The sequence below is a fragment of the Oratosquilla oratoria genome, chromosome 12 (assembly GCF_046742065.1).
Source record: "Oratosquilla oratoria isolate Oo_2021 chromosome 12, ASM4674206v1, whole genome shotgun sequence".
Classification (NCBI taxonomy): Eukaryota; Metazoa; Arthropoda; class Malacostraca; order Stomatopoda; family Squillidae; genus Oratosquilla; species Oratosquilla oratoria.
The window spans coordinates 17,539,645-17,552,953 of NC_134788.1; positions in this window are offsets into that span (position 1 = coordinate 17,539,645).

Below are 13,309 nucleotides of genomic sequence, written 5' to 3' on the forward strand. Positions count from 1 at the left end.
ATCAGATGTTTTAATAAAGATTTTATTCCTATGACATTCATCTGCAACTGAATATGAATATTAAGCTTTAAGTATTATTGTACAATCGTGTTGATGAGCATTGTTTAAATAATCAGATGTCATGTTGACTTTTATTTCAGATAAATCGACTGGGTGCCCACAAGAATGGGTGAAGATTGAGCATCAGTGTTTTACATGTCCGACAACAACAACCATGCCACAGACTGGAATAAAGCTGAACAGACATGCGCAGCCTTCCATGGAACACTAGCCGTCTTCTCAAACGAAGCTGAGACTAAAAACATTAGAAAGTACCTGAAACTTAAAGGTAATAATGGATCCTCATAGACTAATAATTTGAAGTACAGTAACTTTGACATTGATGGAGTTTCTGTTCATTGGTGGAAGCATCAGTCAAATGAAACCCTTTCTTTGCAGTATTAACCTCTAATCCAGCGTTTCCCAACCTTTTCCGACCATAGCACACCCCCTGTCGTCATGTCTAAGCAGTCCAGCACCCTTATTGTGTTATTAGAAGGATAAAAGAAAGTGAAGTGTACTGCTTGATGATTTATTTTCTTGATTCCTTAGAACTGAAACAAATTGACAATATTGTTTGTAGAAGAAATAAGAACACCCTAGAAAAATAAAATAGCATGGAAAAAGTCAAATATGCACAACTGGGTAATCAATGATACATATATAATTGATTTCAGCACCCCCCCAGGTTGAGAAATGCTGCTCTAAGCTATGGTGATGCATTTTACAAAAATTTTCCTCTATTTTGCTCAATTATCCTACTTAGCTGAGGGTGGGGGCTTGTGCTGAAGGGATTAAGACTACAGTAAAATTCCTTTTATCCGACCTTCGAACATCAGAGTTTCTTCTTCAATATCCCAAGTCGGATAAAAAGTTGAATCTGTCCAAACATCCGACCATCAAGTGGAGGTTTAGTTGTTGCTATCACCACTACCGACTCATGGTGCTCAGGTCGGCTGCTGTTACTGCAGGTATTTCAGTGTTTGCTTACATTTTGCCATTGGTGGTTGTTTCTCATCCACTCTGTTGTGTTGTTTATTATGCTTTATTGTACCATGAATAAGTGAAAAATTCCCAAACCAGTGATTTTTTTTTTTTTTTAATCTGTTAGTGTACATCCAAACATCCGATCTAGGGTAGGTCCCACCAAGGTCCGATAAGAGGAATTTTACTGTATCTCAATTAATCTCTTTACTACAGTGGCACACTAAAAACTAGTTCTATCCCATTCCAGACAATTTCATTCAGCTGATATCTTAGTTACTCTGGTGTGACGGTGAAGTTTGCAGATTTGGTGTTGGCCTGTCATGTGGGGAGGGTTTCGGGTCTCAGGTTCTGAGTCAAGATGTTTGTGATATTATTGAACCACTTCGGTATGATGACACCCATGGAGGCGTCATGAGGCGTGAGTGGGTATATATATGAGGATGCCAGCGTTTGTGTCTTGATTATTTATTTTTTGTAGTTGTATAGGACTTACCCCCAGATTCTGTGAACTGGTTTGATCACATTTTCTCTCATTATTATTACTCAGAGTAAAATAGAACGAGTAATACGGCAGTGACTTTATATTTTATAATGCGAGTGGTGTGCTGCATTGTACATATGGCAGCCAATGCTGTGCACAAGAATTTGACTCGTACTGAAGTGGTTAAGACAAAATTCCAAACTTTCCGGCACCACTTATTCAATCAAATATACTTTTTATAGCAAAAATCTTCCATTTTTTTCTTTAGATCAGGTAATACAGTCCTAGTCTCTATTACTTGAAAATTCATTAGTTTATCTGGTAAAATTTTCAGATTCATGTTCTGTGTGGGTGGGCGCAAGCAACACTCTTCTGGTACTCACTGCCTCTGGATGGGTTGGGTGGATGGGGTGAAGGGGGCTCTGGGGAAGAGGGGAGGGGCGGAGGATGGGGGTGAGTGGAAAGTGGTTGTATATGGATGATGTTGTGATGCATGGGGTGGAGTGGGTGAGGGGGTGGGGTGGGGTGTGTGAGCAGGGTTTGACGCAGCCCGAGGGGATTTCTCCCCGTCTTCTCCTTTTATGCATGGGGGGATGGAGAGGGGGGGGGTCGCTGATTTAATGAAGCGGCCTTGCTGTGGATGTGCTGTGTCTTGCAACACTGCTTCTGACCCAGGGCAGTGTACAAGGTGCAGGGATGACCCATCATCCAGAAGGTGCTAAGATAAGAGGGAGGGTGGAGGGGAGTGGAGTGTATTCGGGGATGGAATGGGTGGGAATTATTTTATGCCTACCTCCCTTGTAAGGGGGAAAAAGCCTTGCTATATGTAAGTATGTATGTATTATTTTTAGTACTTTTAATATCATTATCAATATTTGTTGGCTTGTTCGTCATAAAGTTCATAATTGTACAAAATTACTAGTTTGAATTTTTGTTTAATTAATTACTCTTATTATTGCTATTAGTATTAGTATTTTTTATATCTTTAATATTATCATCATCATCATTATTATTAATGGAAGCTTGCTGGCTAAGCGGGTCAGGGCGTCATTACTTGCGGCAAAAGTCAAGGGGATGGCGGTTTGAATCCTGCCACCAGCGAAGTTGAACCAGGGGCACGATTCATTAAAGTCCACACTACAAAGCCCTCTGTGAGGGGCACCAACTTAGCCTCCCAATAAGGGGGAGTTTGTGACATTAAACCATATCATCATCATATCATTATTATTCGCCGTTCTTGCCTTCTGATAGATAGAAGGGAGTTTGTGACGTTAAACCAGGGCAAAGTTCTCAGTGATGCATCCCCTTCCCCCATCACCACTTCCCATTTCTGCCATCCCTTATAGGCTGTTTTAGCTAGTGGCTTGCAAAATAATTAAATACATTTTAGAAATTGTATCTAATGTCCCTATTGTAGAAAGGATAATGGAAAAAGGTTTCATATTCTGTTGATTCTAATGCAAAATTTGTATATTATGGTAATAAATTGAGGGCTCCTTTGACCTTTTTGTATAATTATTTTGTCAGCCTTGTGGGCATGCCCATGTCCAGACTAGAATTGCTGCCCCCCCCCCTACATATATTGTCCCAGCCATATGCAACACCCTGTGCATGACATTGTCCTTAAACATAAGAGTACTGGTATATGCTGGAAAATCTTATACATATATATATATATTTTTTTTTTTCAGAATTAGTATGCCCATGAGGGTGGTTCTTCATTCACAATTCCTGCTTTTTCCTCTCAACTGTGGCGAAAAATTGGAATGACGCTAACCTGAATTGAGACAAATCATGGTCTACCCTTGCAGTGCTAGATGAACCTGTTATTTTCAGAAAATTTGTGGAATATTTAGCAAAAACAGCTGGAAAAGGTAAGGTCCTTGGTTTAGATAAAATTCCTCTTTCCTAATCAACACAAATTTTATTAATAAACACATATACCAAAGGGTCTTCCCCCCTTACAAGGGAGGTAGCCAAAAAGAAAAAACAAAACAAAACATTAAAACCACTCCCACCCATTCCATCTCCACTCCCATCCACCCTCCTCCCTCCATTTTATCTTGGCTCCTCCTGGATGACGGGTCATCCCTTTATCTCGCCCCCTGCCTTGGGTCAGAAGCAGTGTCACAAGACACAGCACATCCAAAACAAGGCCGCTTCATTAAATTTGCAACCCCCCCCTCTGTCCTCTCATGCAAAAATGGAGAAGACGGAGAGAAATCCCTTCAGGCTGCGTGTAATTATTTTTCACACATATACCCTCACCCACTCCCCCTCATAGGGTAATCTTGGGGCACAGATTCCAAAAATAAGTTAAGCTAGACTGGGTAATAGGTTATCTAAAGAGAGAACGATAGATATAAGCGGTGATATATTTTATGATGCGAGTATTATTCCTCGTAGTGGCATTGGCTGCTGCTTTAGTTGGGCCGTGGTTAGCACTCCCAAACTATTAAAGCAATATAGGTGCCGGTATAGTATGTGGCCTACAAAACTTTTCTTTGGTATAGTATGTGGCCTACCAGACTTTTATTTCAGTATGAACCTGTCTCTCAAGCTTTAATAGTTTGGTGGTGTTCACCATGAACTGAAGTGGAACGCATCGAGGAATGCGCCCAGCTCTGGAAATTCAGCTCACTCAACCTTCGCAGTCTCGATTCTTTTCACCAATATAGAATATGTATGTTTAAGACAGGTTGAACATTTTTAGAAGCTCTGCTCTATTAAACTTTCTACCGGCAGGAAGACTTACTACAGGGCATGCCGGGGTTTTCTTAAATTTCTTACAAATTTCACTGACTTTCTGTATCTTTTGTTTGCTTCATCCAGCATGCCAGCCTCTTTAATCAACCTTATCAATTTATCAGCAGTGGAATGTGCAAATTGTCTGTGTAGCTTAAGCATCTTCTTTGATATCTGATTTGCTTGCCCTGTAAATAGCACTAATTCTAGCCTTTCTATTTGGTGCCTTCACAATCCAGAAAACATAATGTCCAGTTGAAGTTATTCCCAGCTCACTTTCCCGACCGAACATTTACATTGTATCAGTTTCAAAGCTCAAGATCATTCCTCCACATTTCATTGCTGATCTACTCATAAGTAGTGGTATACGGCAATCTACCACTTCAGTACAGATCATGACCTTTTATCCCTGTATATAGCATGGAATAAGAACACTACCTTGGGATATAATCTGTCTCCCATCACAAAGTCGAAAAGTAATGTTAGATGCCTTTCTTGTTATACTTTCACTATCGTATGGAGATAATGTCTCAATGTAAGAATGTAGCCAATCTTCTCCTCAAACTGTCGTTGTACATCCTGAATCTAAAACAATAGCACCCAGAGACTCCATTAGCAATTCCTCCTGCCTCTCAGCATTGTCATCAGCTAATAATGTTAATTGTACTTCTTTATAATCATTATCACCCTCATCTATTGCTTCCATTACACCACTGCTAAGACTAGGCCTTTCTCCCTTTTCAGTGCAGTTTCTAATCCAATGATCTGTTGATCCACATCGAAAGCATTTCGATGAACCACCACCTTGTCCTCTAGGCCATTTTCCAAGACTATTGGTCCACCTGCTTCCGTACCTTGGCCTAAATCCTCGGGGACGAGTGTCAAATCGGTTTCCACTAGCTTGCAACACAGGTTCACTTAATTTGAACAGGTTCACACTTTTCAACTCCATTCGAAATATTTCCACTCAAACTGTGATCCATAATACCATCACCAAACATCCTTTGCAACATATTTCTCATTTCACTAAAAGTAACTGTTACTGTTGTGGACATTGCCAATTGAAATTGAATATCAGAAAGATCACAACTTTTCAGTAGTCGAAATGCCAGAACTTGGTCAGGCAATTCCATTTCATACTCTATTAACTTGAAAAGTCTTCTTTCAAACTCCACCAAGTACTTAGGAATACTCATTTCAATTGGGTGCTTAAACATCTCAAACTCTGAATAAGCAATAAAAGCTCGTCTGTTTTTATTCAATGAAAACACTTCATCCAATCTATTCATTAGTTCCTTCATTCCATCTTTACTGGCTAATTTACCTATTTCAATTTCACTACTCACTTCTCTGGCTTTGCCAGTCAATGTCAAATTTGTCAAATACACAGCAAGAGCTTGCTTTTCTTCATCTTCTTCTTTTTGCTTTTCTTCTGCCAAATAACAATATCCTTCTTCAACTGTTCATAATATTTTTTGTCTACTAATTTAGGTGGATCCTTTATTACCAACGGCGCCATTATCACAAAAGTTTGCCGGCAACTACAGTCTGCTACCAAAGTGCTAAATTACACTTAATGGCAAATCTGCTCAATTACCGCTTTGTAAATTCATGTATACCTTAGCTCGCTTCTTCATAAACTTCTGCCTAGCCAGGTCTTGTATTTTTCTTTAAATTCTTCGTAATATTCCAAGTTCACACTGTCTCTTTCCGCTTCCAATCCTCGCTCGTTCATAACTAACTCGTTTCCCGTTTTCAGTGTTGCCAATTCGCTTATTCAAAACCGATTCGCTTTGTGTCATCAACAATTGTTACGTATCGAAACAATTTTTACTCCAATATTTTTTTTTATTTCATTACCCTTTTCTCTCCATAATACATATCACAAATATGCGTATATTTATTTATAATCTTAACATGCCACACTGGCACCCAAGTATCTAAAACTATCCACAAGCAGTACCAGCTGAAAAATCTTCCTCCTCAAACATGTAGAACAACCTACCTCCCATACCACACAATATACCCTCACAAAAATATATTCTTCCTCAGATTACTAAAAAGTTCTTCAAGATAGATCACCAAACTCAGTACTCCACAACCTCCCCACCCCCACCCCTGATGCTAGCCACAGTGAAAATCCCTCCCAAAAGAAATAAGAATCACACTGGCATGCTTACATTGAGGACACCATACATCATTAAAACAGTATCAACTCAAAGTAGGCCTGGCCACAGAATCAAACTGTCTTAGATGCAACCATCACATAGAAGACATCACCTCATCCTACAATGCCCCACATGTTGGGAAAAAGGATTGTGGTACTCCCCAAGGTAGGCGTAGCTCCTCTTGGGGATTGGTGCCACCTGCGTAGAGCCGGTGGCCAGGGGTAGATGCTGCCGGTTGGCCCCCAACTCTTGGGGTTGGGGGGTGATCCCACGACGTAGACGCTGCAGCTCCAGATAGGCCCCACCAAAGAACACTTCTTATAACATTAGACATTAGTAAAGCTATTGATGCTATCCCCCGCCACAACCTAACAAATAAAATATATAACACAGACATGCACAATAACACCAAAAGATGGCTGGCCAATTATCTGGCAGGTAGGAATGCTTACGTGTCATATTATGGCCAATCATCGCACATCAGAAACATTAAGAACGGAGTACCACAGGGCTCAATTCTATCCCCCACACTATTTAATCTATACATGCATGACTTACCCACGCCAGACACCTCAGAAATACAAATCTCTTCCTACGCAGACGACATAACAATCACATGCACACATCGTAACACAGACAAAGCTGCAGAAATAATCCAGCCATACCTTGACACACTCAACACATGGTTCATCACAAACAGACTCAAAATAGCTCCAACCAAATCTACAGCAACACTTCTCACCAACTGGACAAAAGAACACAAATACATACCTCATCTCTACATCAACAACACTCTAATACCACACACAAACACACCGAAAATTCTTGGTGTAACATACGATACATCCATGTCTTTCAAACAACACATCACAAACATAAAAAACAAATGCACACCCAGACTTAACGCACTTAAGTCAATCACTGGAACAACATTTGGACAAAACAAAGAAACTAATATAACAATATACAAACAATGCATACGCTCAGTGTTGAATTATGCGAGTCCTGCATGGGCTCCTAATCTCAGTGAGACACACCACAACACCCTTCAAATCATACAAAACAAAGCCCTAAAAACAATTACAGGCTGCACAAATACAACACCTACAGACCATTTACACCATGAAACAAAAGTCCTCAAAGTCAAGGACCACCTCGACATGAGAGGCACACAAACACTTGCCGCAGCCACCACAAACACATTACACCCGCTACACTACATAGCAGAACACCCACACACACCAAGAAACATTAAAACAACACCCAAAGACCTTTATCACCCACAGATTACAAAGGATTACAAAGGCGGAGCATGCCGACAGGAGACCTTTTGATCCATATCTAGGTCGGATGCAAAAAAAAAAAGAAAAAAGAAAAAAAAAATATGCATAAAGGTAAATAGTAAATGATTATAAATTGACATATAACTAATAATAAATGAAAATCAGACAGACTATAACAAAACAAAAACAAATAATATAACATAAATTATAATCATTACAGCATCTTACTTAGGTATTTATCTAAATGATTCTTAAAGCTTTGAACTGAACTACATTGCACTACCTGTGCAGGAAGTTTATTCCATTCATTAACTACACGGTTGGCAAAGTTGTTTCTACCTACTTCCAAATTGAATCTATTTCCGGACAGTTTGAGACCATTGTTTCTTGTCTGATTCTCATTCAATGTGAAAATTTGGTCACTTTTGATGTTGTCAATTCCCTTTAAAATCTTAAAGACCTGTATCAAGTCACCTCTGAGTCTACGCTTTTTTAGGGAAAACAGATTCATGTGCTTAAGTCGATTTTCGTATGATTTATTTTTGATATCTGGAATCAGTTTTGTGGCTCGCCGTTGTACTTTTTCCAGTCTGTCAATGTCTTTAATGAGATTCGGTGACCATACGGAAACAGCATATTCCAAATGTGGACGAACTAACGATTTATATAGCTTGTTAATGAGTGATGGACTTTTGAAATCAAAAGATCGCGCAATCAATCCCAGAATCTTATTTGCTTTCTCAGAGGCTGAAATACACTGCTTGGATGATTTGAGGTCGTTACTGATAATTACGCCGAGATCTTTTTCACTATCCACTTTTGTTAACGAATTTCCAAATAACTTGTAATCGTACTTACTGTTATTTTTACCTATGTGCATTACCTTGCATTTCCTTGTGTTAAATTTCATTAGCCACTTTTCAGACTATTGCTGTAATTGATCTAAATCTTCTTGAATATCTAATTGGTTTAAGTGATCATTTGCCACTCCGCACAGTTTTGTATCATCAGCAAATTTGGAAACAGTAGATTTTAGTCCATGGTCTATATCATTTATATATACTATGAATAGAAGTGGCCCAAGAACGGAACCCTGAGGAACTCCACTTGCAACATTTTTCCATCCAGAAGTTTTTCCATTTAAAACAACTCTCTGTTTTCGACCTTTCAACCAATTACTAGTCCAACCTAATAGGCTACCACTTATTCCATGCAAAGCTAATTTAGTAAGTAGTCTTTCGTGTGGGACGGTATCAAAAGCTTTTGCAAAGTCTAGATATATTAAATCTATATTGTTTCTTTTGTCATAATTCGAGATAACTGTGTTGTAGAATTCGAGTAAGTTAGTCACGCAAGAACGTTTCCGTCTGAAACCATGCTGGCTATCATTTATCAAACGGTTACTTTCTAAATGATATTCGATATCATCTCTGATGATAGTTTCCATTATTTTTCCTACGATCGAAGTCAAACTTATAGGCCTATAGTTATTTGGTTTCTTTGTGTCACCTTTTTTGAATATGGGAGTAACGTTAGCTAGCTTCCATTCTCTTAGGACATCTCCCGATATGATGGATTTCTTGAAAATAATTTCTAATGGAACAACAATCTCATTTTTCATTTCCTGTAAGATTCTTGGATGCCAACTGTCAGGCCCTGGTGTTTTATTAACTTTGAGTATCTCTACACACCTTTTAATTTTTTCTGTTGTTATATTTACCGTAGTGAGTAAGTTTACCCCAGACTTTTCACAGGTTTCAGTTTGGAGTTCACTTTGAGGTGTTTCGTTTACGAATACAGAGCTAAAATAATTGTTTAAGATATTACACATTCCTTCATTGAATATTCAAGTTGACCGTCAGCAGATAATAGTGGACCAATGTGATTCCTAACAACCTTTTTATCTCTAATGTAACTATAGAATTCTTTGGGATTCTCTTTGGATTTCTCAGCGATGTTCATTTCGTATTGTCGTTTTCCTTTTCTTATTGTCTTTTTTAAATCTCTCTGTATTGATACATAACTTTCATAGTCATTAGGTGCACCCGAGCACTTATATTTCTTATAAGCCTGTCTCTTTTTAGCAATACTTTTTTCAGTTTCTTTGTCGAGCCACTTTGGGCGAGCCTGATTTGGGGGACGTCTGTCCTTAAAAGGAATATAAGTTTGAATCATCTTAGTGAGCGTATTTTGAAATATTTCCCACATCTGATCTACAGGCCTTTCGTTTAATTTTGCCTCCCAATCTGTAAGCTGAAGCTCCTGACGTAGTTCTATGAACTGAGCTTTACTGAAATCGGGTATTTTAGAAGCACAAGTATCTATTCTAAAATTGTTTAGGAGTTTGAATCTGACTAAATTGTGATCGCTATTTGCAACAGATTCACCGACTTCTACATCAGTTACCATGCTTTTGCGGCTAGTGATCAATAGATCGAGTAAGCTTCCATGCCTTGTGGGCTCTTTTACATGCTGAGATAAGTAATTGTAACCAAGAAAATCTATCAAGCGGCTACCTATATGGCCATATTCTAGGGTCACCCAATCAGTGTCAGTATAATTGAAATCACCAATTATCAATAACTCCCAGTTGCAGAAACTAGACAGTTCTTGAAGCAACAGTTTGTCGTCTGCTAATGATAATGGTTTTGGCCTATATATTACACCTATATTCATTTTTTGTCCATTTGTTAGGGTTAACTCAACCCACAAACTGTCATATGCATCCTGTTTCACTTTCTCTAAAACACAAGCATGAACATTGTTTTTAACGTACAATAGAACACCCCCACCTTTCTTGTGGTTTCTATCCTGATGAAAGTGTTTAAATCCCGCAATATTAAATTCAGCTTCGAACTCTGTACCATTTAACCATGTCTCAGTTATTCCTATCATATCGAGATTTTCGCTTTTGACATACGCCTGTATTTCTTGAAATTTGTTCCTAATACTACGAGCATATTAAAGTACATAGTTTTAAGAAACTCGTGATTATTTCTTTTTGCCACATTTTGAGTTTCAATATCATGTCTTATATTATCATTTTGTTTTTTATTTATGCCTTGCTCTATATTATTATTTGGTCCTTCATTGACATTCAATGCCTCATTAACATTTCTCCTATCAAAATTAAAATTTCCCCCATCACGGACATCTGGTCGATTACGGTCATCCGATCTATTTTGTACATTTTGTCCCCCTACGTCACCGTGATTCACGCCGGCCTCCCATCGTTCAGTGACATTATGTCCGGCATCCCTTTCTAAAATTATATTTTGTCCTCCAGTGACATTATATCCTACCGTGATATTTTTTCCTCCACTATAATTACATCCCATCGTGATCTTTTGTCTTCCACTGTCATTACATCCTATCTTGATATTTTGGCCTTCATTGACATTCTGTCCGGTATCTCTTCCTAAAATTATATTTTGTCCTTCACTGACATTATATCCTACCGTGATATTTTCTCCTCCATTATCATTACATCCTATCGTGATATTTTGTTCTCCACTATCATTATTTCCCATCGTGATCTTTTGTCCTCCACTGTCATTACATCCCATTGTGACATTTTGTCCTATGACATTACATCCTAATGTGTCATATCGTCCTCTAGCGACATTACATCCTATCATGATATTTTGGCCTTCATTGACATTCTGTCCGGTATCCCTTCCTAAAATTACATTTTGGCCTTCAATGATACTCGCTTCTCTTCCTCCACAACCACCAAATACCAGCCTCCGGAAACATATTCATAATCATATCACTCACCGCTCCATTAACACACTGAAAGACAACACACTGCTGCATGCCAGACCCCCTGATATCCACCCTTCTGAATCCTCTCTCCCACGAAAGGACAGAGTCCACTTGGCCAGACTGCGGTGCAGTCACCACCCAGCACTTCTAAGCTACCAGAAGAGGCTGGATGACCACATTGTGAACAGCTGCCCAGGATGTAACACTTCACCCCATACCTTACAACACATAATGGAAGACTGCATTATACACAATCATGCATGCAAACAACACAACATACGCTCTATAAAGGATTTGTGGGAAAACCCAGTTTCGGCTATGGCATTCCTTGGGGAGACGGGACTGCTCGGACAGACAGTCTAGGGGACAACAACAACAATGCCCCACACTAACAATCCAGCATGGGCACCTAATCTCAGTGAGACACACCTCAACACCCTTCAGACCGTACAAAACAAAGCATTAAAAACAATTACAGGCTGTACATATACAACACCTACAGACCATCTACACTGAAACAAAAGTCCTCAAAGTGAAAGATCACCTTGACACGAGAGGCACACAGACACTTGCTGCAGCCCGCACAAACACACCAAGACACATAAAGAAAACACCCAAATACCTATATCACACACAAATATTCTCTTCCTCCAAAACCACCAAATACCAGCCTCCAGAAACATACTCATAATCACATCACTCACTGCTCCATTAACACTCTAAAAGACAACACATTGCTGCATGCCAGACCCCCTGATATCCATCCCACAGAATCCTCTCTCCCACAAAAGGACAGAGTCCACCTGGCCAGACTGCAATGTGGCCACCACCCAGCCCTTCTAAGCTACCACCAGAAGAGACTGGATGACTGCATTGTGGACAAATGCCCAGGATGTAACACTTCAACCCATACTATTCAATGTGTCATGAAAGACTGCATTATACACAATCATGCATGCAAACAACACAACATACACTCCATAAAGGATTTGTGGGAAAACTTCGTTTCGGCCATGGCATTCCTTGGGGGAGACAGGACCACTCGGACAGACAGTCTAGGAAACAACAACAACAATCCCTAGGCAACATTGTATTTCTTCCCTGAGTGACTTATGGGCCCACCCAGTGCCTGTAGCTGGTTACCTGGGAGCTGTGGGTTGTCTCCTGGAGGAGAGATTGGGGCAGAGGATTAGGAAAATTGTGTCCACTGGCATGGAATCATTATTGAAGGTGATGGATGGTGTCGACTTTATCTTGTCTGTTTAGGCAATTCCATGGTGGTCAGGCCTCAGGCAGGTTGGATATAGTATCTCTATCTGATATGTTTAGGTTTGGGATTTTGCCTTCTCTTTGATCTGCTGTTTTTATGTGTAGCTATATTGAGTGGTGTGCATTTATGTCACTTGCCAGGCCATTTAGTGACTGGAGTTGGGGTGTAAAACCTTGGGATGTTGATGTTGATGTTCGCTTTATTTGCATTTGTATGGTAACTGTTTCTGTTGAAGTGTCTATGAGCAAGCTGCCAAGAAAACTCAAACATACCTCAAGGAGCTGGCAAAATTTCTGACATGAAATGGGTTGCTACAGCCCTTCAGTCACTTTTGTATATATATATATATTTTTTTCATTATGTACATCTCATCTCAGATAAATCCATTTTCTTGCAGGAATCGTGGATAAGATGGGAGCAGTTCCTATCCAACAACTCAGGGAGGTAGGAGGAGAAGGCGTGCAGCAAGGAATGCTTAAGGTAAATTTGCCATAGGTTTTATTATCAAATTTTACAATAATGTATATATCTTCAAAACATTTGCATATTTCCACACTGGCAGCATGAAGGG